Below are 26,141 nucleotides of genomic sequence, written 5' to 3' on the forward strand. Positions count from 1 at the left end.
ATAGCCCAAATGTCTCTCACATATGCAGACTACATTGGTGAGTTACTCTGAGGATCTAGATAAGGATTTTACATTCTTCAGAGTCAAATTTAGTTTGCAAATGTCGCTGTGTGCTTTATTTTATTTTTAAAAACCCCTGACTTCTCTGATTTCTCTGCATGGGTCTCTAGAAAATCTACACGATTGAAAACTAGAGTTGATTAGTTCTGTTACCCAGTCTGAAGGGTGACCTTACTATGGGGCTGGACTTCTTGGCAGACACACTGACCTGGATTTCCAGGCACTCAAAGAAGCTCTGGAAAAGGAACCCATTCTTGGTCACATATAAAGGCCAGAGGTGTGAGTTTCGTTATGCCCAGTATGTTAGTAAATAAAAGTTTTTATTTCTATCTTAGTGGCCAAAATCCTGTTGCTTAGCGTAGTATATTGCACCAGAATAGTTACCCTGAATCACTCCGGAATTGATGGGTCAATTCCTACATAAGTTCTATTGATTCAAATGGGCCTGTTCAGTTGTGACTTACTATGCTCAAGAAAGGAGGTGGACTTATCAAGGAAAGCTCACTTTAAAATATAGTAGTTAATCTTTACGGTGTCAACATGTTTTTGTCATTATTTTTGACTTGCTCTGCTAAAGTTGCAGTTAGAGTAGGCCCATTTGGATCAATTGAACTCATGGAGGAGTTGACTCACCAAATCCTTGTTGTTTCAGTGGGCCTACTCTAATGTGATCTACTATGCTAAGCAATCGATTTTTGTTCAATATGGATGATAATTTTTTTTTAAAGAATGGAGAATATTGCACACCATCTTACTTGAAAGGGAAGGCATATCATTTCTTTCTGGCTCTCCCCCACTCCCCCATCCTCATCTCAGACTCAACCACTAAATGCACTCAAGGATCAGCAAAAGGCTCCTGCTAACAGTATTGTCAAGTATTGTCAAGCTGGGACGGAAGAAGTAAATAGGAGCAGCAGTGCCTGATAGCTGCCCCTCAGCTCTGCGAAACTGACATCCATTCAAATCACTAATGAGCCCTGCCTATTAGGCGAGCTTTTAACCCTGGAGGAAAGTCTGTTCTAGGTTTTGCTCTTTCATTTGTGTAAAGGTAATTTTAATTAGATGTTTTGTATGTATTTTAATGCTATGTTTCCGAGCCCTTTGGGGATGAATTGGGCAAGACTTTTCATAATTCTCAAGAGGTGAACAGTTTCAAATGTCTTAGGGTTGCTATGCTTTAAGTAGTTTCATCAGCTGATTTTGTGAAAAATTTGGGGATCATTAGGGATCTTGTACGCGGCCTCTTTTTTTTTGAGATTTCCCTCCCCTTCTGGACCTTAATTTATATCATCATTGGTGCTGGGGTTTAGATCCCTGCCTCCATACTATATTACGGTGGGTGGGTTCACATAGAGCTGCAGTCAGGCTTTCAAAGGTGCTTTTAGAAATAACCTACAAAGCACAGAAATGTATGTTCTCCTCACTCTCCCAGCCCTGCGCATTGCAATGTTCAGGCTGGACAGCCTGGTCTTGTTCCTGTTGTGCAGAACTAAGGAAATATGTAGCCCTTCTAGATGTTAGCCCTAACCATCAGAGCCAAAGGTAAATAAAACCGATTAGTTTTTAAGGCTCTTTGGGGGTTTTTCCCCCTTGTTTTTCTTTTTTTGTTACAACAGACTAACATGACTTCGTCTCATAATCAGTGAAACCAAAAGAAAGAACAAGAGCAAAGTCACTTTTAAAACAAACAATTTTATTTCCATGTGCACTTTCAGGGTTTACAGCCCACTTCTTTAGACACGTACATAGATTACAATATCTAGGCCACCAGATATACAGTGGGCATGCTGGTGGGGGAAGAGACCAAGGGAAAGGACAGTCCACACCGGGTAATGAGCTTCCAAAAAAGCAATGGCATTGTACCAAACTGGTGGTGGTGGTGGTTGTCATCATTCTGTGCTGTCAAGTCGGAACCCATTCAAGCTAAGTGAACTATTTAGGGCATGGTTTTACCACTTCCATTTCCCCTGTGAGTTGCTATAGCCAAGTGGGGATTAGAACCCTGTTCTCCAGAGTCCTAGTCCATCACTCTATCCATTACACCACTCTGGGAATCTCAGTATTAAATCGTTGATAGCATCAACATCCTGACAAGCTTGGCAACAGGAATATGCAAATAAGATGCATTCATGTGACTTGAATTTTAGAGTTGTCAGGAAGAGTAAGTTGTGGTAAAATTAGGGTTTTGCCAAAGGTAACTGTTTGGTTATACACAGGAAAACAGAGAAAGCTGGGTTACCAATATATATCAACCAGAATCTTACTGGTGTTCACATTAGGATTTTTTTTTTATCACTGCTAATTACAGCTTATTGACAACTTGCTGAAAGGAGTCTCCGTTGCAGCTCTGATCAACCAGGATATGCCCTGGCACCTTGTCAGTTAACCACAATTGGCTACAGCAAGTTACACAATCCTCAGCAGAATTAGCCATAGGGTGCCAAAATCCCCAATCAATTTTTCATTGTCCAGATGCACATGGGAATTTATAAGTGTAACCCATTTCATCTCAATGCCATCTTTATCATTTCTTTTTTTTTTCTGCAGTAGCCACTCTGAAATCAATGACAATGGCTGGAATCCTGTTGTAGAAATTTATGCTACATGTGCAACTGTGATGGTGTCATCAACTGTGGCTGTTTTGGGGAAATTGAAAGCTTTGTATCCTCCTCCCCATGTTCTGAGGATCTCTTGGGATCCCTTTCATCCTGGGGTAGCTTTGGGGAGCTTCAAAATGGGGAAGGTACCACTTCAATGCCTGAAAATGCCAATTACTGTAATAGTTTTTTGTCACTTACATTGCTCTCTTGTATATTAGAATTCATTTTATAACTGCGCTTTTACTCTTGTTGTATAATGCCTAGAATTGCAGTTTGCTTGATAAGAGATATAAACATTGAATTAATTAATTAATTAATTAATTACATTAATTAATTTTTAAATTACTGTCCCTTCTCCTGCTCCCTATCCCTTGCACCTTTCTGGTTTTTCTCCAACTACATCTACCCTGCATGATCCATAGGGCAGGGGTGGCTTACATACCTCTAGGCACTCACTGGTCCCAAGCTACACATCAAATGGCGGAGGCTGACATGTCATGAACAGAGATGCATGCTTGGCCCTTCACTGCCCCCCCCCCCCAGCTTTTGCATCACCTCTCCATCAAGAGTCCTGACTGGAAGCAATCGGAACCTGTTTTCCATTCCCGAGAAAGGAGGGGGTGCAATGTAGCAAAGCACCGTGCCTCTCTCGGTGGGGGTGGGGTAGGTTTCAGTGGCAGCTTCCTGGGTCAAGTGCGATTTCCAGCCTCGCCAGTCAGAGCTGCCAATCACTTTTACTGCTGCCTGGCAACCATGTTGCCTAGTGACAGCCTTCTGGTTGCCAGGTTACATAGAGAACTCCTTTCAAGGTTCCGAGGAGTGGACTTTTATCATTAGGAAACCAGACCTTTGCCATTCATCCTCAACTCCTGTTCCTATCATCTACCATTTAAAGGGCTGTATTTTTCATTACATTTTCTGGATTCCTCTGTAAATTTAGGTGCAGAGGCAACCGGTATGGTGGAAAGAGGTGGTTTCTCATTTCTCTCTAACATGTGCCAACTGGGGTTCTGAGCTGAGAAGCTTCCTTGCATAACCCCACTTTTCTGTGGGAGTGTGTGTACATGCAAAGTTCCACTTGCACATTTACCTGGACATGTGCAAGTCCACAGAGTAACAAATGGCCCCAAATCAGCACAAACAGCCACAGACAGACAAGAGTACTCACAAAGACTGTTACATTTTTAAAAGGGAAAATAGCCTTCATTTGCTGTAAACTCTTGTGTGTGTCATCTTTCTGAGGATATGGCTTTGCCCTAAGAACTCTGAAGGTATGATGAGGATGTTGTCTCTTTCAGAGAGTGTAGAACTGGCATCAGATTCTAAACTTCCCTTTTCATATTTTTAGACTTCACTATTGTAGACAAGAGTTGGGGAAAGGTTACCCTGTACTCGGCAAGAAGTCCCGAACTTTCTCTGTCTTGGCAAAAGTGATGGGTGCATGATCATTGTGCATGATATGGCTTGCATACTTTCCTTTATTTCCGTTTTTCCCCCCTATGAGAGATCTGTTGTGTTTGAAGCAGCCACTACCTCATGATCACTGGGTTTTTAAAATTCCATCTTTTGTTCCTAATTTGATTTGTATCCAGTATACCTAAGCTTGTGTGTTTGCATATGTGTCTGCTGGCAAGTCCAACCTGGTCTGCTTCTGCATTTTTAACCATGTTGCCTTATCCGAAAATGAGCAGCTGATGTCTTTCAAGGTCTGGTAGTAAACAGTCATGGATTTAATATCTGTAGACCAAGCTGCTATTAAAAGCTGCATGAATCGTTGTCATCGTCATCAGAATCATCATCATCATGATGTGGTGTCAAGTCAATTCTGACTGCCGATGACCCTTTTCAGGGTTTCACTTCTTCCAGGAGCATCCTGAGATTGTATAGCCTGCTAAAGGCTACACAGTCTGGCTTTACTCCCAACCTCTGGCTCTGCAACCAGATATCTAAACCACACAGCTATCCAGCTGGTTAAAAATAAGAGCAAGTTAAAAGGAATTTGGCACCCTCTCAGTGCTACTTTTTAAGTTCTTCCCTTTTTAATGTTCATCCTCTTCTTAAGGGCAAAAACAAACACTTGAACGACTGGAGTTGCCCTTTCCTGTTGTATTGGAATGGAAGCTGACTAGAAATGGTTCCAAGCTTTTGAACCAGCAAAAGAAACCTCAAGGGTCATTTTTGTCATGTTCTCGGGAGGTTGCCATGAAGGGTGGCTGAAATAAGCTCATCAATGTGCCAGTTCATCTAGACAGTGCAAGGTAGTGGTTAAGGCTGACTGACAAGAACTTGCACGATTTAGGAATCAAACCACTAACTGGCTGTGAAACTCAGTGGGTAAGCTTGAGTCAACCATACTCTGTCAGCCTGACCCACCTTATATGGCTGTTTTGAGGTTAATGGGAGGAGGGATGTCATGCATACCACTTTGAGCTCATTGGAAGGAAGACAAATATAACTGTAATTAGGTAATTAATAATAATAAATATGGCCCTCAGAAATTTAGTTATTTATAAAACTGGAACAGCAAAGAATATAAGTAAGACAATACATCACAGCAGTGATGGGTAGCCTTAATCGGTCCAAGTGTGTACACCACCAACTTCATCTCTACTGAGACACTACATCCCTGGGAAGGGGACTGCCTCCAAAGTGTTCCCATTCCATTCACCGGGAACCAGATTTAATCCTGACATATCACTGCCCTGTTGTGTTCTTTGACTTCTCTTGTTGCTGACAGACTTTCCTGGAAGGAAAGAAAGCAGCCAAAGCATTATAATGCTAATACGCGCATATGACCAAAAATGGATGTGTAATCATAAATGAAGCTGTACTCAGATCAGACCAAAAACAACCTAGTTCATCATTCTGTTTCTTGCGGGGTGAAACAGAAAGCTGGTAAGATACTTGAAATGGATGAGAAGGTACAACCTTTCTCCTCTGTCTTCTTTAGCAACAGATACCCTGAGGGTCGAACTAGAGCAGTGGTGTCCAACCTTGGCCCTCCAGATGTTCTTAGACTACAGATCCCAGAAGCCTTCACCACCACCTCTGCTGGCCAGGATTTCTGGGAGTTGAAGTCTAAGAACATCTGGAGGGCCAAGGTTGTACACCACTGAACTAGAGGTTAAGAAGAATGCTATTCCTCATTATTAACCTATCTTCCATTCCATAATGGGATTTTCCCAAAAATAACTGCCTCAGCAATTAGATTTGCAAATTATTCCTTTGTTTACTTTCCAGTGACCAGTTACAAAACAAAGCACGCTACAAAAATATGGAAAGTCATGCTATGAAATTTACATACTATTTCACCTCTTAGAATATCTGGAAAATCAACTGATAAATATAACATCTTGCTTGAACTTCTGGGCATACTTCAAGGGAAACCACAAAGAAATGTTACATAAAGTCCTATTTTAGATAAAATAAGAAAGCTTCATTCTGGCAAGGAGGTGACCCTTGGGCTTCAAAGGTTATGACAGCAGAGCACATGTTGCGGCAGATTCCATTAATTTGTTAAGGGTTTCAGTGTGCTCCTTGTAGTGGGTGTTGAATCAGAGATTCAACCCAGTGAAACAAACTCATCATGAGAAATTTGGCCACCAAATGATGATTTGGCCACAGCAACTATGAACCCAATTATAATATGGAGCAGTTGTGATCTACATTGCTGGAGGGACCTGTGCATTGCACCTGTGTACCTATGAAACCACCTATCTTCAGAGGGTGTGTATCTATCTCTCCCCCAAACTCCCATGCATGTCTGGGGTAGACAGTGCATATGACAGCATGCACACACAAAAGCAGTGTGTGCTTTTGTGTGTGCATGCTTCACTGGCAGGCTTTCGTGGTGACTGCTGTCTGTCACAGCAGAGATGACCAAGCTAGATACACGAACGGTATGCCTGTATACAGCTCTCTAGCAATTTACTTAATCATGTTCTAAATCTATTTATATCATTGATCATCACTGTTACATACTGTGGCGGTGGACTGAATACACTGATTTATCTGTACATTAATATGAAAGAAAATGTCTTTTGCTGCTCTGAACCAGTGTAACTGACTTCATCATCATCATCATCATCATCATCATCATCATCATCATCATCATCATCATCATCTACACACACCACCCATCTGGCCACCAAGGCCATTCTGGGCAGCTTACTTAGGTGCTCTTTTTTATGTTTTATTTTTATTTAACTATAACATAAACACAAAATACATAAACCAAAATACAAATTAACTGTGTTCCCCACCACCATAGTCGGGACCTCTTGCAATAATCTTCTTCTTTCTCCATCTATATTCTTCTTCTTCTGTTATTGCCCTCTTCTCCAGAACTGCATTGATTCTTGATTTGGAGCTTTCCCTTTTCCTCTTGCTAACACATATTCCAAAAATCTGAAAACACGGATGTTCAGGCAGGCCTTCCCCCTTTCCACCTAATACCTAATTATTATTTTTTTTCTGTTATAATATATCCTGTTTCTCGCCATATTTGGGAAAAATTTTATTCTATCTTTTAATTTATGTAAACTATTTTTTGTGATGTGGTATGTGTTTAATTTTTTTTTAAGTGTATGTTGTAAGCCGCCTAGAGTGGTCACAATTGACTAGATAGGCGGGATATAAATGAAATAAATAAATAAATAAAAATTATTCTTTTTCAACTCTCCTTTCTTAACCTTGAAATTACAAGTTAGCTTATCATTTATATCTATATTCCATATTTCATTATACCATTCATCCATTCGAAATTCAGATTTTGATTTCCATTGCCTAACTATTATTAATCTAGCTGCTGTTAATAAATTGGTAATCAATTCTTTAGTCATCTTATCATATTCCACATTCTCAAATATTGATAACAAAGCTATCTCAAGATTAAATTCTGTATCTTTTTCACATATGTCATTTAATTATTGAAAGATTAGTTTCCAAAATCTTTGTACTTTTTCACATTCCCACCACATATGAAAGTATATACCAATTTCCTTCTCACATTTCCAACAGAGATTACTAGGTACTCTGGGCCACCTAAAGGAAGAAGAACAGAACTAAACAATTCATGATCCTATAAGCTGGATACAGTCCACAATTCTTCACCACTGTTCATGGTGTCCCACCAAAGAATAAATAAGCCTCCTGTCCTTGCCATCTGAGATTCGGTTTTGTTAATCTTGCTGGTTCATAAGGCATAGCTTTGAATCCTTGATGCAGGACCAGATTGCTCAACGGATCTATTCCATGAAGAAAATGCTCACAACCGATGGGGTCAAGAGTAGTTTAGCTACAAATGACCGTTCTACCTGGATGCATGTGCCCAAGAGCAAGGGAAGCACACCTACTTCCAGCTTATTGTTCAAAAGAAAGACCATGAGAGGCAAACAGCTAGCATGGGCTACGGCAACCTAAAATGTCATTCTGCAGTTGGGATTTCCACCAGTCAATCACAGCTCAGTCTTCTTAACTGCTGACTCACCTCAGTTGTCAATTTCCTTTCGCCTTCTTCTTCATCAAATTAAAGTATTTCAATATCTTCAGAGCTTGTAGAAGTTACTTTTTGCACTGCAACTCATAGAATTGTCTAGCCATAGTTACCACTGCTGCTAGTTGGCTAGGGAGTTCTCGAAGCTGTATTCTAGGAAAGTAACATTTCCAGCTTCTGGGCTTTATAGTATTTTGTGACTTTTGAGAAGTGCTAGGCTGGACCATCATCAGTGCTATGCTGATGAGAGAGAAACCAAACAGAGTTGTTGCTTAGAATGGTCCCTATCTTGCAGATGGCAGAGGATGAAACTCTCCCTGGAGCTGGTTCTACCTTGGCCAGATGCCCAGCTTCCCATAGTTATCAGGGAAATGCCTCTAGAACTTCAGCTTCCATATAGCCAGCATGTCAAACGCACTGAAACTTGAATATAAGAAAGTCTTAATTGGGAGTTGCAGTGTACACTGAGAGAAGCCAGCATCTTCAAAATGGCTAAACAACACACACCTTTGGACTATGCAGCAACCCTGAAAATTCTTGCTTTGGAGCCAGGTGGATCAGAAAGAATTAGCTGTTTTTTGAAGCAGGTGCCTAAAAGGCACTCTTATAAAACATCTGTTACTGCAGCAGGAGAACCTTTCTGTGCATAAGCCATGAGGGCAAATCTCAGTCTCTCACTCCCACAAACATGACCTCTGCAGGCAGCGCAGATGCATGCACGGAAGGGTGATTCATTTAGAGAGCAGAGCCATACCGTACAAAGTTTGGAGGGAAAGAAAGGAGAGAATTTGGGGTGAGAAGGAAACAGATTGGCTGGCTAGGTGTGACAGAAAGCAGGGTAGGGATGAGAAGAACGGAGGTAAAACATTACATTTTAACTGTAGTTTATATTTTATTGTTTTAGGATTTTATTTTGTAAACCATTGAGGAAGCTTCCCCCTGAAAGGCAGAATTAAAATGTTTTAAATAAGCAAGACAGACATTTTATATGAACCAATCGTGTGTGAATATGCTAAGTCTGATCTGACCACAAATACACCCCACCCACCACCCAGTGCAGACAGATCTTGTGACTGACAAAACAACTGAACTACACAATTACACAAAAGTGCACTCTTCCACTGGGACCATTCAAAGATACGTGGTCTCAATTTTTAATGATGAAGCCCCCTTCCCCTTCCAAAACTGCATAGATTCTTTTGGAGACACACGTTTCCCTTTTGTTAATACATAATCGATGAAAACTCCCCAAATATTGGTGAAATATTTTTATTTATCCAACCCTTTTTTACATTAATATCACGTTAATTTATCATTAACAGCTATATTCTAAACTTCTTTATATCAATCATTTAATTGAAATTCATGCTGTCATTTCCGGTTCTATGGTATAATTAATCTTACTGTTGTTAATAAATTTCTTATCAGTTCTTTAACTATCCAGTTTCATTTTTCCATCTAAAAATGATAGCAATGCTATTCCAGGACATAGCTCTACATTTAACATCAATATTTCATTGATTTCTTTAAAAGCCAAACTCCATTATTTCAGTACACTCTCACACTCCCACCACATATGGAAATAAGTACCTATTTTTTGCTCACATCAACATGAATTCAAAACTTTACTATCCATATAATTTAATTTTGCTGGTGCTAAATGCCATTTCTAAACAAATTGATATATTTTACTTTATTCTTACTGCCATGCATTTTAAAATTCTTTTATCCCAAATGGTTTCTCACTCTTCGGTACTTAGATCTCTTCCCAATTGATCTCTCATGATACTTTGAGTGTGCCATGTTGGTCCTCCACTTCTTTCAACATGTTATAAATTTTATTTATTATCCCTTTTATTACCCTATCATCTTGTTCTTCCTTTAATTCCACAACTTCTTCACATCTTGTGAAATTTCCCATTTTTCCCACCCACTCTTTATTCCATTGTGCCAAATGAATCATATTAAACCATGATAATTTCCCCCTTCCAATATTGTCTAAATTCCAATATTGTCTAATTTACTCATCTTCTTCAACCAATCTTTTAATCTAATCACCTTTTCCATCTTTTTTTAAATTTAATTTTTATTCATTTTCAATAGGGATAGGATTAGGGATTGCGGGATGGGGGAAGAATAAAGATAGTAATCTTTAATATTTTTTCCCAAGCTATCTTTCAATTTCTTAGGATTTTTTTTCTAATTCTGCTACAGGATTAACTGTAGTGGGTGATTTCCACATCCACGTGGAGCCGGAGGTTTCCAGTTCAGCTCTTGAGTTCTTGGAAACCATAGCTTCCTTGGACATGTCCCAACATGTCAATGGCCCCACCCATGTGGGTAGCCACATCTTAGACCTGGTGTTCTCCCTAGAGCAGAGAGTGTGTGGTCTGATGGTGACTGACCTTGCGTCAGTCCCCTTGTCATGGTCAGATCATTGCCAAAGTAAATGTAACCTCTCAGTGGCTCTCCCTCCCTGCAGGGAGCAAGAACCTATTTTAATGGTCCACCCTCGAAGGCTACTAGATCCTATAGGATTCCATGAGAGGGATTCCGGCTGACCTGACTGGTGCTCCTGTCGAGGCTCTGGTTGATGGCTGCCTTGCCGCTGCTACCAGGGCTGTTGACACGATCGCTCCTAAATGCCCTCTCCATTTCAGAGCTTGTCCAGCACCCCGGTTTAACCAGGAGCTGTGAGCTATGAAGCAGAACAGGAGGAGGCTAGAGTGCAATTTGAGATGGAATCCAATGGAATATAATTGGAAAGCTGTCAGTATCGCAACTAACCATTACCTTACCAAGCTGAGGGCTGCTAGTCAAGCTAACATCGCTGTCTGGATAAGTGAAGCTTCAAATCAGCAGGCGGAACTTTTCCGTATAGTCCGTGATCTATCCGGAATTGGTCTAAGTGATAGGCCTCCTACTAGTATCTCACCTGACCATTTTGCGGCATTTTAAAAATCTAAAGTGGAGGCCATCCACTGGGAGCTCTCTCCTTTTTTGAACACAGTAGATAGAGCAGAGACATCCAGTGCTCGCCTTGCCCAATGAGACTTGCTCTCTTTCGGCCTGTGATGACAGATATGGTGGACAAGGCGCTTGATCGCTGTCGTGCCACCACCTCCTCACTTGACCCTTGCCCGGCCTGGCTAATCAAAGCAGCCAGGCCTATAACAACCAAATGAGCCACTGCAATAATTAATGGGTCTTTCCAGGAGGAGACATTCATTAGGCTTATTAGGAAGAAACCAAAATTGGCAGCGGACAATATTGGCAATTATAGGACCACCGCCAGTGTTTCTTTCCTTAGTAAAGTGGTAGACAGGGTGGATGAAACCAACACCCTGGACCCATTTCAGTCTGGCTTCAGGCCACGCCACCGTATGGAAACGACATTGGTCGCCCTGTTTGATGACCCCTGAGGGAGGCTGAAAGGGGCAAAATGTCTCTGTTGGTGTTTCTCGATATCTCAGCCGCCTTCGATAACATCGACAATGGTATCCTTTTGGGGAGGCTCTCCGAGCTGGGAATCGGTAGTCTGGCATTAGCCTGGCTCTGATACTTCTTGGAGGCCCATCCCCAGAGAGTACAGCTTGAGGACAGTGTATCAGCTCTGTGGAATCTCAATTCTGGGGGTTCTGGAAGGCTCAATTATCTCCCCAATGCTGTTTAATATTTACATGAGGCCACTGGGTCAGGTCATCAGGGGGGTGTGGGGCTTCGTGTCATCAGTACGCTGATGACACCCAGCTCTACATCTCTTTTTTTCCTACAACAGTGGATGCCGTTCCATCCCTTCAGCGCTGTCTGGATGCCGTACTGGGATGGATGCAGGAGAATGAGCTGAGGCTGAACCCGGACAAGATGGAGGTCCTGAGGGTGGGTGGTCCAGACAGAGCCTCATTAAAGACCTGGCTCTTCAGACAGGCCTTCCCTCCTGTCGATACCTAACTTATTTCACCATCCTCTAGTGTATTAATATTGTTTTATTTTATTTTAATATTGTTGTTAGCCACCCAGAGTAGAATTCAGTCTAAATGGGTGGGGAATAAATAAATAAATAAATAAATAAATAAATAAATAAATAAATAAATAAATAAATAAAGAAAGAAAGAAAGAAAGAAAGAAAGAAAGAAAGAAAGAAAGAAAGAAAGAAAGAAAGAAAGAAAGAATATAGCAAGGAGTTTGGGGAAATAAACATTTTCTTAAATGTGTTTAAAATTTCCAGCATATTTATATGGAAGGGGTTTTCTGTATTTTTATCAGTTATATACTGGTTAAAAAGGATCTTGTCAAAAGAGCTTACCACTTCTCAAAATTCTAACATAGCCCATAGTAATTTGTTGGGCTGAGATATAAAATCCACTATGTCTCATTTGATTGACTATATAATATAACCTTCTATCAGGAAGATCCAATCCTCTTAATTTTTGTGGTCTATACCATCTCTTTTTGTTAATCTTTGCTTTATTATTAAAATTACAAAATTTGTTACTCATATTTTGCCGTTCTTTCAACTCTTCTTCTGTTATTGTAATTGGTAACATCATAAGCAAATAATTAATTTTAGGCAATATATTTTACATATACAACTATGATAACCCTTTTTTTTTCTAAAATCACTTAAATTATCTTTAATTTCTTATTTTTATTTACCAAAACATGCATTATGTTTTTAATATTTATTTTGTGCCTTTTTTGTATTATGAGATATTTTTTGTTTTGTTTTTGTTTCTTAAGTTTAAAATTTTTTTAATGGTTTTGTGACTGAACATGCTCAGGTACAAGTCAGCCCACACAGGGACAAAAAATGTTATGTGCAGGTAGAGGGCGTATGTACTCAAAACTCTCCTGAGCTTCGCTGCACACACTTGTGGACACAGTTTGAATCTGTCCTTGAGGAATGTGTTTTTTTTTCCCATAAGAGTTTCTTGGTGATGCCCCTGAATTCAGCCAGGCCTGAAGCTCACGGCTCCCCCATGTGATTCAGAGAAGGGCTGTGGCTGAGTGTGCATGCAAGAGGTTCTGGATTCGAATCTCAGCATTAAGAGCTAAAGCTAGGAAAGTCCTCCACTTGAAAAACTGAGCCACAGCCAGTGTGTGGACAACCTTGGTGTATCCTTCACTACTGTGTAGGCTAAGCTGGCTGGGGCTGATGGCAGTAGCAGGCCAAGACAAGCTGCAGGGGCGGGGGGGGGGGTTCCTTGTCTTTTGGTAAAGCTGAACGGGAGACCTTTCTCTGATTTAGGCATCAATTATATGAATGTATTTCGCTCATACATATTCTTATCAGCTTATAATTTCAGTGAATATATTTGCGAACTTGAGATATAATCACTTGGGTCTTGAGTCAGTTTTCATTTAACAAGCAAGTTAATGATGAGGATGCTATGACTGGGGGTAGCCCATACTAGGGATGACATCCCAAATTGCTAAAAATGCACAGGTCTCACAGCAGGACTGGGGCACAGGAGGCACAACAGATGTCAATTATACATCACTGAATTGCAGTTACTCCCATCATCTCTCACCATTAGCTATCTCAGCAGCCTTTATGTGACTTGCAGTTCCACAACATCTGGAAGACCAAACATTCCCCAGTTTTGCCTTTCCTTCTATGCCCAGATTCACAATTTAAGCCACATCAGGTAGTTATAACAAAGGCTTTCTGGCTTGTTCTTGTTCCTCTTTCTTAAATGGGTTATACGCCAGTGTTCCTTGTTTGCTATAGAATCTCTGCTTGTTCTGGGTAAATAAAAACCTGGTATGCCTCTGGAGTAATTCTAAATAATCTTGATCACTAGATGGCTGTCCAAGAGAGACCCCCCAATGTGAAGACAGGGCAACATGCCTTGCTTTCTTGTCAGTTCCAGAATTATTCCTGCTCATGGGTGGGAAAGGATTCTGTTGGGTTTGAGAGTCACAGGAAAAGCAGTGTTTTCACGCCTCCTCATGCTCACTGTAAGCAGACATGTACCTCACCCCGCAAATCTGTGCATTTGCAAACCTTCTGAGTATTTGGTAGAAATACCACACACAAAAAGCTACTCCTACTTTTTTAAAATAAGAAAAAGTGAAATTCATAGATTCAATTTTTTTAAAGAACGAACAAGAGAGTGAAATGCAGTACGTAAAGTTCATAGATAGATGTGCACATTTGATAACATATGCAGCTAAAGGTACATGTATGGGAAGATGCACCAAAAGATGGACAGCTAGGCGTCCATATCCATGAAAGATCCTTTCCACAATCTACCACAAATGCCTGAAACTATGGATAGTAGTGAATCCTGTACAGTATACTGTACAGCATAGAAGGAGACATAACAAAGGCCACAAGGCCTGCCCCCTTGTATATGGGGGTCCTACTGTATACAAATGTCAGTGAAGGAACAGCAAATGAGATTCTGATTCAAAACAAGGAAAGCAAGAAATGTTGCAAGAAGAAAGCAACAAAATTGAGATTTCCCAAATTTCCCATTTGTGTTTGTTTTCCAGGGTGTTTGCTTCCAGTCCTCCGCTGCTCAACTGCCACTATAATTCTAGGTTTGTTGCCTGTCTTTCACTTGTGTGAAAAACAATTAAAGTAAATTCTGCTACACTTAAGCACCAGTGACTAGTTTTCTATACCATCAGGATCTTGTAGTAGACAGAGTGATGGCTAGCTGGGTTTAAATCTCTCACAGTCTTGGAATCTTGCTTGTGAGATGCATGTGGAACTGGTAAAACCACTCCTTAGGTATCTCATTCACCATGGAAGCCCTATTAGGTTTGCTGTAAGTTAATTTTGGCTTGATGGCACCTAACACGTACTGTCCTCACACAGAGAGAGACAGTTTTCTAGAGCAAAAACAAGGAAGGCCTGATGCACATCCCCTGAAATGCGCGGACAGGATAAATCTACCAGCTCTGTGGAATTCAGAGCAATGGAGGGTGCTTCTTTCTCTAATGTTCATGTTCTCAGGCAGGAGACGGGAGGACTCCTGGGACTAATTCGTCAGCAACATACATGCTCTCTCTCAGAAGAAGAGAAATGGAGGACAAGATGCCACAGCTGTCTTACACTTGCCGTTTTGTAGAGACTGAGGGAAAGATCAGCCTGAAACCTGGCACACTATGGTTACAAACAAGCTGAGGCAAAGTGCCACCAGATTTGTAGGCACATGGTATGTGGAATAAGCAGATGTGATCCTCAGAGAAATACCCATAAGAGCCTCCCAGAATAACATCAACAAGAAGGAATATCTGGTTCCCTTCGCTTTGGGTTTCAGTAGTGGAGGCCAAAGTTAATTTGGCAGGAAAAAGCTTTCTCAAAAGTGCACCTCTTCTATCCAAGGCAATATGGAGTCCTGCAAGCAACACATATGTACATATACATACAGGCAAATAATGAATGGAAGCCTGTAATGCATCAATAAATATATATAAAATAGCAAACTATTTTTAGGAGCTTGGTCAATCTTGCAAAAAATAAAAAGGTGCCTGCTAGTTGATTGCTAAGTTCCTGGCACCCCAACCTTTCCACCAATTTGGGTTTTTTTAAATCATTGTTCTTTTCATAGGGTCCAGGTAGATTTTGAATTGTAATTCCCAGTCCAGTTTTGGGATGAACAATTTGCAAAGCTCGCCTCAGCAAAGGCAATGAATTGATCGATCCCCTGCTGTTCTCCCAAAACTAGAACCCAAGGCTTATTGCCTTCACTTGATGCACGAGGACCTCATGAAGTATCTGAGCCTATTGATCAGAGCCTGGAAAGTTCCTGGTATAAAAGGCATTAAGAAAACAACAACAACAACAACAACAACAACAACAACAACAACAACAACAACAACAACAACAACAATCTGTTTGGACCTGCCTAGAATACTGTTCCCAACAGAAGGTGGCTGCTGTGGAGCATGGCTGCTCACTTTGTGGCCAATAGGATGAAGATGGGAGCAGCGGACGGCTAAGTGGACTGGTTCTGTTCTGAATACAAATAGTTTCTTCTTCTGTCAGGACTGGAGGCAACTGTTGTCCTACAACAACAATTCTTTTCTCCCATTTTGTTCTCAGATTCCCATAATGCTTTGGATTTGAGAAAAATTTTGTGTCAGCAAGTCCCGCAGGCTATAAGTGCCTCTATCAGAAATCTAGAGAAGAAAAACCAAGACCTGCTTGAGGTTGTATAAACAGGGAGAAGGATTCTTCATTCTGTTTGTCTCATCCAAGGCAGACCGGAATAAGCTATATTGGTTGGTCACATGGATGGATGGATGGATGGATGGATGGATGGATGGATGGATGGATGGATGGATGGATGGATGGATGGATGGATGGATGGATGGATGGATGGAAGGAACAAAGGAAGAAAAGAAAGAAAGAAAGAAAGAAAGAAAGAAAGGAAGGAAGGAAGGAAGGAAGGAAGGAAGGAAGGAAGGAAGGAAGGAAGGAAGGAAGGAAGGAAGGAAGGGACGGAGGGAGGAAAGTGCAGGGCCACCCCCCAACAGTGGCTGAGACGAATCAACTTCCCCTCAACTACGCGTATTCTCAAGCAATAACAACGCCATCTGTATTATATACCCAAGAATACCCGTCATCGAAGGGAGCTAGGAAGTAAAGCCATCCAGCTGGGTCTTCTTCTGTAAACCCCCAGCAGAGGAACTGTTTCAGGAAGGCATCTCAGCCTGTAAAGAGAGACAGAAAAAAGGGTACATTTTCCTGAGAGAGTTTCAGTGTGTTAAAGGTTAAAGTGCAGAAGTCTTGGCTAACTAGGCACAGACGTCTACTTGTTCCACCTATACGGTCCTAATGGTATGATCTGCTCAGTGCAAAATCAGAAGCTTCATGGGCAGGCATTTGCCCAGACCTCTTGTGTTCGTGAACCAAATTTGCTATGCCATGAATTATGAATAGTGATGCCACCCATTAGTGCCTGGCTAGATAGAATATGGGACTAGGCCATGACATTGGCTGACATCTGATTCAACCCCAAGCTCATCCCCCTACACAACTCTTCAGTGCCTCAGTCAAGCGCATATTCTGAAGAAATAATGCCATCTTTGCCATAGTAAGTGACAGGAACATTGTTTCCTGTCCTAAAATCTTGGGTAGAATAGATGATGCACCTAACAAATGGAACCAAACCATAAATACTCATGTACACTACAGGCCTATATCAGCTGTATATTTCAGAGTATCATGGCTTCCATAAAAAGTCAACGGAAGTGTACAGTATTTTGTTGAAATACAGAGAACTCAGCTGGAAAGTACATTTTCTCTCAGAAGAAGAGGAAATTGCTCTTAACCCAGTTTAGGCCTAAGCTTCATGATGCTGTCGTTCTTGTTACTTAACAACTGCATAGTAGTTTCAAGTAATTGAAGCATTTCACAGATATTTTCATTACAATGCCTATAAGGGTAACTCAGTATTATTGTTCCCCATATTGGGAGGTGGGAGATGAGAGTGGGGTTGGGTGGGATTGAAACTGAGGGAGAATGGCTTGCTCCAAAGCAGGTCCTGTTCTTATTCAATCACTCTTATCCCCAGGTAAATGTGCACTCTTAAAGAGACTGGTAAAGTGAACCTTTAAAAAAAATAAAAGAAATTCCAGAATTTCCCAGACTGCATGGTTAGGTGCCTTAAACAATGACTGAATTCAGCCACAGGCCAAGGACTTCTGGTGGGTGGAGGGAGCCACAGCTGCAATTAATTATGGAAAAAAGGCACAGAAAGAATCCAGGTAAAACCCAACCAACCAGGTAATATGGCATGGATTTTTTCTTCTTCTTCCTGGGAGTGGTAAGTATGGTGCCCAGCAACTGCAGTGGCTGATCCTATTCCTGGCAGAGTTCATATTCCATGCAGCCTTATCTACAGCTCATGTGAAATGTAAGGAGCTTTTCTACGTTGTTCCTTGTGGAACAGTGCTGAATACCCAACACTAGGCCACAATGAATTTTTGTTTTAAGTCCTCTGCTACCACTGCTGCCACCAGGGCTTGTGCAAAAAGAAGGCTCAGGAGTCATTATCCTGATGCTCCACCCCTTGCTTTGCTCCAAATGCCACAATGAACTCATGTACATGCTCTCATCAATTCTCTTCCCAGTCCCCAGCTTTAGCTCCTGGCCTGTTAATATACTGATACTGCACATATACAAATGCCTTAATGATAAGCATTGGGCCCTGCTACTAGATGGAAATGCACTAGCCAGGAGAATGGTTGCGAGGCTTGAAAGCTACTTAAGATCCCAAAATAAAAATTTAGCTTCCTCCTAAGCTGTCCATCTTGAGATTTGTTTCCCTTTCTTTTAAATTCAATTTTTATTATATAAATCCATCCATAGTGATAACATCGTGCCACCAGGGTACAGCTTATAATCATTTGTAAAACAACTATTACACACATTTTGTTTCCCTTTCTGAAGACATTGGGAAGTATAACCACTCTGTGAGACTGAGACCTGGCAACATGACCGAAGAGAAAGGTTGCTTAATCCCCCCCCCCCCCTTCCTACAAACATGCACTGTGAACAAGTCCTGTTGCTTTCCTTTGCAATGTGGCAAAAATGCTTCCAGAATCACAGCTGGTGGGAAGGGGGCTGAGGGCAAGGAGATTGCAAATTGGGAAGGGGAATGCTAAGTGTGTTGCATTTTTCCTTCCTGTTTGACCCTTTCCCATGGCAAACTGACTACCTCCCCTGCAGCTTTATGTATTCCCAACCTTAGTCTAATGAACAACACTCTGGGTTTCTTTCTCATGTCCCAGATATTACTACATGCACTGGTGGCTGTATACTAAGCAGACAGGCTAGAGAGAAAGTGCACTTAATTCTATCTTAGTTTTTATTATAAATCTAGTGGTGTCACCAAGCAGATAAGTATTTTTTTTTCACTTCCTCATTACATAAAGATCCTCAGCCCATATGGACTTGATTGACGGACATGCAAATTCTTGGATTGCTTTGTGATCTGATTCTGAAATATCTAGCATTTCCAGTACTTGTGCACAGAATGGGAAGATAGATAGCAGTGAACGACTGTGCATAGAATGCACAAGTACTCACTGCTATTCATTTCCCTCCATTTACTGTTCCTACCCCAAATCCTAATTTCTTTTAACCTCCCAGGTACAGAAAGAGAAATTGGTTTGGTTCCTTACCAGTCCATTTCCTGATGTTCCGGCTGTTTGAGACTCTGGGACTGTTGTAATACAAAAGCGCTCTTTTATTTGTTTTATGTGTATCTAATAAATGTGTGCCGAGGAGGACCGTGCTAGACCAGTGATTCCCAACCTTGGGTCCCCAGATGTTCTTGTACTGCAGCTCCCAGAAATCTTGACCAGCATAGCTAGTGGTGAAGGCTTCTGGGAGTTTTAGTCCATGACCATCTGGGGACCCAAGGTTGGGAACCACTGCACTAGACCAAGCATCCTCTTTGTGCCATGCCATCACTCTCCTGTGAAGAATGACTTCCAGAAAAGAACAACTTCCTGTGTGTGTTGATGCTTTGTCCATGATCTCAAAACCTGAAAAACTAGTGTTCTGGATCTTACAGAAAGCCTCCTTTTTAAGAAAGCCACCCCCCCCCCCATATCAGAACAGAAGCCTAAGAGGAGCAGGGCAGAACTGGTGCACTTCTTGCATGTTTATTTGATGACAAATGAAGAGAGCCTATTTACTCTGGCATTCTAGTGTTCATAGTGAAGATGAAAGAGGAAGAATGGATTGTATGTATGCAAGGTACCATTCACCTCATCACAACCAATGCTGAAGTTGGTTCCCATTATAGAGTTGCAATGGAAATTTATTTTCTCCCACCCAATTCTTCTTTTTTTCTTGGTTAAAGCTTCCAAAATCCATAGTGGCTATCTAACCCATTTCCATGTGCTGGAGCATGAGACAGTATCCTTTTGAGATAGACACATCCAGGCCTGGGCTGTCAGCAGAACATTTGGTCCTCCAGATGCTTTGGACTACCACTGCCATAACCCCTTATGATTGGCCATGCTTGTTGGGGCTTTGGGGAATTGACATCCAAAATATCTGGAGGGCCGAAAGGTCCCTATCCATGCAATGGAGTGAGGGACACAGAACATGGAAGAGTTGACCACCAAGACCAGGGATTTCTGACAGGCTGATTCTTCCAGAATATGCAGAAGCAGACAAAAGATCTGCTAGGTTGCCAGCACAACTTTACAACTTGTGGCCTCAAGCCAACTTAGAGCTCTCTGCCTGCGTAATGGCACAATCAGACACTGCCGCTGCTGGCAGCTGCTTCCCTGGCCAATATGGCTATTATGCAGTGTGGAAATGGACAGGCCAGATGGAGACGGGTGAGTTGGATTGCATGCTTCCTTTCCACCCTGATAACAGGGCTCCAAATCCTTGGACATCCAGAAGGATCCAACTTAGAGAGAGAAGCAACCTGCGTCGAATTTGGCTTTAATTGGCAATTCAGGGTTCAACAAGGGAGTGCTCCTACAACCACTAGCCAGGTAAGAAAGAAGAAAAAAAGAGGTAAAAAAATGAGGCCTGGACCTGGATACTTTGCTACCTGAGGGAGAGGCCAAAATGGTACCTCTCCTGCTCTCCCAGTTCCACGCAGAGCTAAACTTGACTAACTATTGAATTTTATTTCAATACCAGCAAAAAAGGCAATGCTCCCCATTGCACCTAAGCATGCCAGCTAATTTTCAAGGCATAATGAGGGCAGCAGGAAAAAAAAAGACCAAATAAAAAAATGGATTGACTTCCTGAAGGAAGCCATGGGCTGGAATTTGCAAGAGCTTATCAGAGCTGTTGAGGACAGGACATTTTGGAAATCTTCATAGGGTCACCATAAGTCAGAGGCAACTTGATAATATATAACAACAACAACGGAGGGGAATGGCAGAGATGCTCAGGAGGAATACCCAGGTTGGCAACTCCTATGACTTCCCCCACCCCTCAGCATTTGCCACTCAGAATAACTTCCTCCCTCTGGGCCCACAGTCAAAAAGGTCTCAGCTGCCAGAACTACCTGGCCAAAACGAGAAGGGAACATGAAGGGGCATACCATTACGGATACCTTTTCTATTCTTCAAAACGTCTGTTTTTACAAGGCACTTGCTACATAGCACTGCCTTAAGCAGCTGCTTAACCCTTGGTTTGGGCTCCAATCCAGATCCTCTGTTAAATAATAATAATAATAATAATAATAATAATAATAATAATAATAATAATAATAATAATAATAATAATAATAATAATAATAATAATAATAATAATAATAATAATAAATTTAAGGCGGCTCCACCATATCCTGATGACCACTGTGTCTTCTTGGGGGACAAGAGCGACAGTGTCTCTCTCTTTAGAGATCTATTGGCCTAACAAAAGCAAGCACTAAAGCAAATTGTGCTGCTTGAATACCACCCCATAGTGCTTAAAGAACTCTCTGGGCAGTTTCTAATTGAGTTATGCAGGCTCCTCATTGCCCGCCCTCCCCAGCAAGCTGAATACTCAACTTAGCGACTTCAGAAAGATGGAAGATTGAATCAACCTTCAATGGACTACCTAAGCCCAGGACTGAACTCAGGTTGGGAGCAGAGTCTTCACTGCAGTACAGTACTGCAATTTAACTACTGTGCCATGAGTTGCAATCACTAGACAAATGATCAATTACGAAAAAGATAATTTCCCCCGCATGCACACAATTGTTTACTAAACCAAGGACTTGGAGTGTTTTCTTTTCCTCTGTATTCAACCGATCGCTGATCCAATGCAGTTATGTGAAAAGGAAAATGCTGGTTCTCTCCTCACTCACGTGCACACACACATATAACACAATGTTCCAGAGAGCCAACTTAGAACAGGTTATCACGTATACGGTATAAGCTGTCGTTTGAGAAGTTGCCATCTGTATTCACCCACTAGGATCTCCTGTACAAAACAGACCACAGCAATGTTTGGAGCCCAAAGCTTCAGAGAACTACCCTGTGCATCAGACCATCTGACATTTCTTAGATTATCAGAAAAGAGAAACTGGGAGGAGGACAACATATATTAATGTTTTTCAACCCCATCCACACGCACCCTTCAGCCTATACACTTTTAAAATCTTCATTGCCAGGCTTTTTGGAAGACTGCAATATTTTTTCTTAGAATATTCTATTCCTAATATTCTGAAGTTTCTATGGTTGTATTTGAGGGGGTGTTGTTTTTTGTTTTTGGAAGCAATACAATCAGGGCTGCCCGAAGAAATTTTTGCTGTCGAAGCAGAGTCCGAATGGTGCAGGCATTCAAGCACGTGACACTTGGGCCAACTCTTTTAAAAGTCTTACTGCTTGAGTGAGATTCAAATCCTGCTCTCATTTATCCTGCCACTGGAAGCCAGTCACTTCACCCTGCTGCATGACTCTAATAATGATTTTTAAAACTCAGCTGAATTCCTGGCCTAGCTGTTTTCCATCTGGCCGCCTACCTACCTGCTCACTGCTGTTTTGTTCCAGCACCAAGGCCAGCTCCCAACAGCCTTTCTTAGCCAGAGTAACAGTAAAGAGTCACTGGATGTCTGGTGCAAAGGCTGCTGGTGATTGGATTTCAGTGATAGAGAAGACTCCAGATCACACTTCTAGCATCCAGTCTGTTTTGCTGGTATATGAAGCAGTCCGGTTGCACCAGATGGAATAGGATCCAATCCAGAGGGAATTGGGGATACTTGAACCATCTGGCAATTGGACTCTTTCAGCCTTACCCCACCCCAAAATCAGGATATAGGATAAGCTTTAATTAACTTTGCACACACATATATATTTATGATTGGAAAGAAAGTGATTTCCCCCCCTTGAGTGACAGTAAATGTAAGGTGAGAGGTTTAGGTGGAAGAAACTGTACCAGTTCTCTATTCTCCATACTCAGGTCCGCTTTAATGCACGGGGCAGACACCTTCTTTCACTTATTCCTACCCTTTGAGGTTTCATGATGACTTTTCTGTGAGTGATTTAGGATGCAGTTATTAATGCAAGCATTTCTGAAATCTAATAACTTCCCAAGACTGATCAAGTCTTGGGAAGATCAAACATGAGATTATTATTTTTTTTAAAAAAAGAGTATCAGCACTAAATGCATACAGATAGTTCTCCTGTATTTATAAATTCAGTTAGAATTCTATGAATAAGCACAAACATGAGGCTTTAGAATGAATCCTTGGGCTTGTAGAGAACATTTCAAAATGATAAATAAGCCAGCAGAGGAGCATGAAGTCAAATTGTTCCCTGTTTAAATACACTGATGCTCCACAATGTTCATGATCAATTGTGTGTGTGTGTGTGTGTGTGTGTGTGTGTGTGTGTGTGTGTGTGTGTGTGTGTGTGTGTGTGTGTGTGTGTGTGTGTGTGAGTGTGAGAGAGAGAGAGAGAGAGAGAGAGAGAGAGAGAGAGAGAGAGAGAGAGAGAGAGAGAGAGAGAGAGAGAGACCGTAATTCCACCTTTGGGCCCACCAGAGGCCTCCAAGTCAATCCTTTAGAATAGATAGAGAAATTTCTCTGATGAAAAATACACACACCAGCCATGCAGGAAGGCAGACCAACATACACTGAGATTTGGAATCATAGCAAAATGCAAGATGGGTAGGTTTTAGATACTGGAGGTGTCTTTAATTAATTCTTAATGGTGGGATGAATTGTGAGGTGAGAAAATATCCCTGCTTCCTAATTGAAAAGGTACATGTGATCTCCTGGGGGGGAGGGGAGGGGGGGAGGAAGCAGGTTTACAAAAATGACAATTCTGTCATTTTCTTTTCTCTCCCAGTAATGAGTGTTTGGTAGTGGAAATCTCGACTTCCAGGGGGTGAGGTGGAGGGTTAGCAGAAGTCAGGTGAGGCAATTAGTAGATCGGCACCAAAATACATATATATACACACACAACACATGCTCACACACGTGTGTGTGTGTGTGTGTGTGTGTGTGTGTGTGTGTGTGTGTGTGTGTGTGTGCAGCGGTGGGAAGAAAAGGAGAGACGAATAGCGGTGCGTGCGTGGGCTTGTTGACGGGGGAGGGAGTTCAGGGAGCCCTGCTCTTCCCCGGCCACGCTGCCACACCTTAGTTCATGCCATCTTCCCCGACCAGCTGGCATAACGTCAGGAAACTCACCCAGACCCGACCACGCCAGGGCAGAAACGGCAAAAGGAGACCAACAAGCGAGAGCGCGATGCGGGGCGAGGGAAGGGAGCCGTGAGAGAGAGAGAGAGAGAGAGAGAGAGAGAGATGCCGCCCTGGCGAAAAAAAGGGGAGCCCGGCCGCCCTCGACTCACCCGTGCGGGCGCTCTTTGCCTCTCCTGGCCCGGTGGCGGCGCTTCCGAGAGGCTCGCTCTCGGGGGGTCCTCTTCGCCCGCCAGGTGCCGTCCCCTCCTCGCCTTTCCCTGCTCCATCCCCAGCTGAGGAAAGCCCTGGATTTCTTATGGGATCCCATCCTGATGTGCCTGAGGATCACACCCTCCCTCCTTCCCTCCCTCCTTCGCTCCCTCGCTCGCTCCGCTCGGCTCCTTTCCCCTCCCCTCCCCTCCCCTCTCCACGATCCCTGCCGATGCTGCCTCCTCTCCACCCACCCTCGGTCCAGAAACCTCCATCTTCCTGGGAGCGAACCAGCCAGCCAGCCCGCGAGACTGGACGCGGGGAACCCACCGCCCTCGCTTCCACCAGCTTTCGCTCGCTCTCCCCCCCCCTCCGAGCACAAAAGCGGGTGCGGGGGAGGGAGACAGCGGCCAGAGCCCTCCTCCTCCTCCTCTCCCGCCTCCTGGTGGCCCTCCCTGGAGACCCGACCCGACCCAGCCCAGCCCGGCTCTGGCCCTGCGAGAGTTGTGCCCGGCTGGGAGCGAGCCCCCTCCCGCCACGACGCCACGACAGAGGGCCCGGGCGAGCCTTCCTGACCTACAGGCAGCGGAGGCGGGGGGCGGCGGCAGAGGGAAAAGACCCGCCGACGGGAAGCGTGAGGGAGAAGCGCGGAGCCGCCCCCGCTCTCCCCACCCCTGGCACAGAACCCGCCCGCCCCCCGCCGTCATCCCTTTCCCCTTCTCTCAGCGAAGGTCCGGAGGGAGGGGCGGGCGTGTGGGTGGGGGGGTGTCCTCTCTCTCTCTCTCTCTCTCTCTCCTCCGGGCCTGCCGGGCAGGGGTGGGGCGTGAGGCCACCCGGGAGGCAAACTCCACGCGGCACGTGGGCGCCGCCCCGGGAGTGGGCTCAGGCGGCGGCGGCGGCGGCGGCGGCGGCGAAGGAGGAGAGGCGGGGAGGACGCGAAGGTCTGGATGCCTCTGCGCGCGCTTTGGGGGGGGGCGGCGGCACGGGCGTAGGCGGGAAGGTGTTTCATTTTCCCTTCGTGCTTTTCTAAAGGCAGAGGTTTCCTTTTTAGGAGCTTGCAAGGGAGGGGAGGGGGTAAGGTCGGGCCTGAATTGGGGAGAAAGGATCCGGAAAATCTTCTGATTGAGGACTTGGGGGCCGGGCGGGAACCCGACCGTCACTGTTCTCACTGGAAGAGGGGACAGACCTGATCCATGCTTTACACAGGACACAATCCTCTGGGAAGTTTTAAGCAAGCTTATCTGGAATAGAATGGAGCTGCCGAGGACCCATAGCCGCCCTGAGCAAAGGAAGAGCAAAGTGACCCAGCTGTTGTGACCCAACATGCCCCAGATGCAACATCTGGCAAGATTTCCAATTTCACAGGTCAACTTTTTAAATGTGCCCCCCCTCCACATACAAACACCTTTTCGGTGGCGGGTGGGGAGAATGGTGTTTTGCTATTTGCCATTTGCTGGACTCTCTTTATACTGTAACTGTAGTGAGTATCCACAAAATCTCACAAGGTGCCACCTCTCACATACTAGAAATTACCAATGATGGTGGTAAGGATGATAGGAAGGAGGAAGAGCTTTTGTTGTAACATTTTATTTATTTATTTATTTATTTATTTATTTATTTATTTATTTATTTATCGCCTGCCCATCTGGCAGCCAAGGCCACTCTGGGTGTTAT

General features: G+C 43.1%; 1 long non-coding RNA gene across 1 annotated transcript; it reads right to left on the reverse strand.

Annotated features, from left to right (window-relative positions):
* Positions 1–1,732: 1,732 nt before the first annotated feature.
* Positions 1,733–24,654, reverse strand: LOC140704747 (uncharacterized). Its single transcript, XR_013542330.1, has 3 exons — positions 24,428–24,654; positions 16,728–16,821; positions 1,733–5,403 (listed from the first exon to the last, which is right to left on the reverse strand). It is a non-coding gene; the product is annotated as an uncharacterized LOC140704747 (long non-coding RNA).
* Positions 24,655–26,141: the final 1,487 nt, after the last annotated feature.

This window comes from Pogona vitticeps, chromosome 2 (genome assembly GCF_051106095.1).
Source record: "Pogona vitticeps strain Pit_001003342236 chromosome 2, PviZW2.1, whole genome shotgun sequence".
NCBI classification, from domain to species: domain Eukaryota; kingdom Metazoa; phylum Chordata; class Lepidosauria; order Squamata; family Agamidae; genus Pogona; species Pogona vitticeps.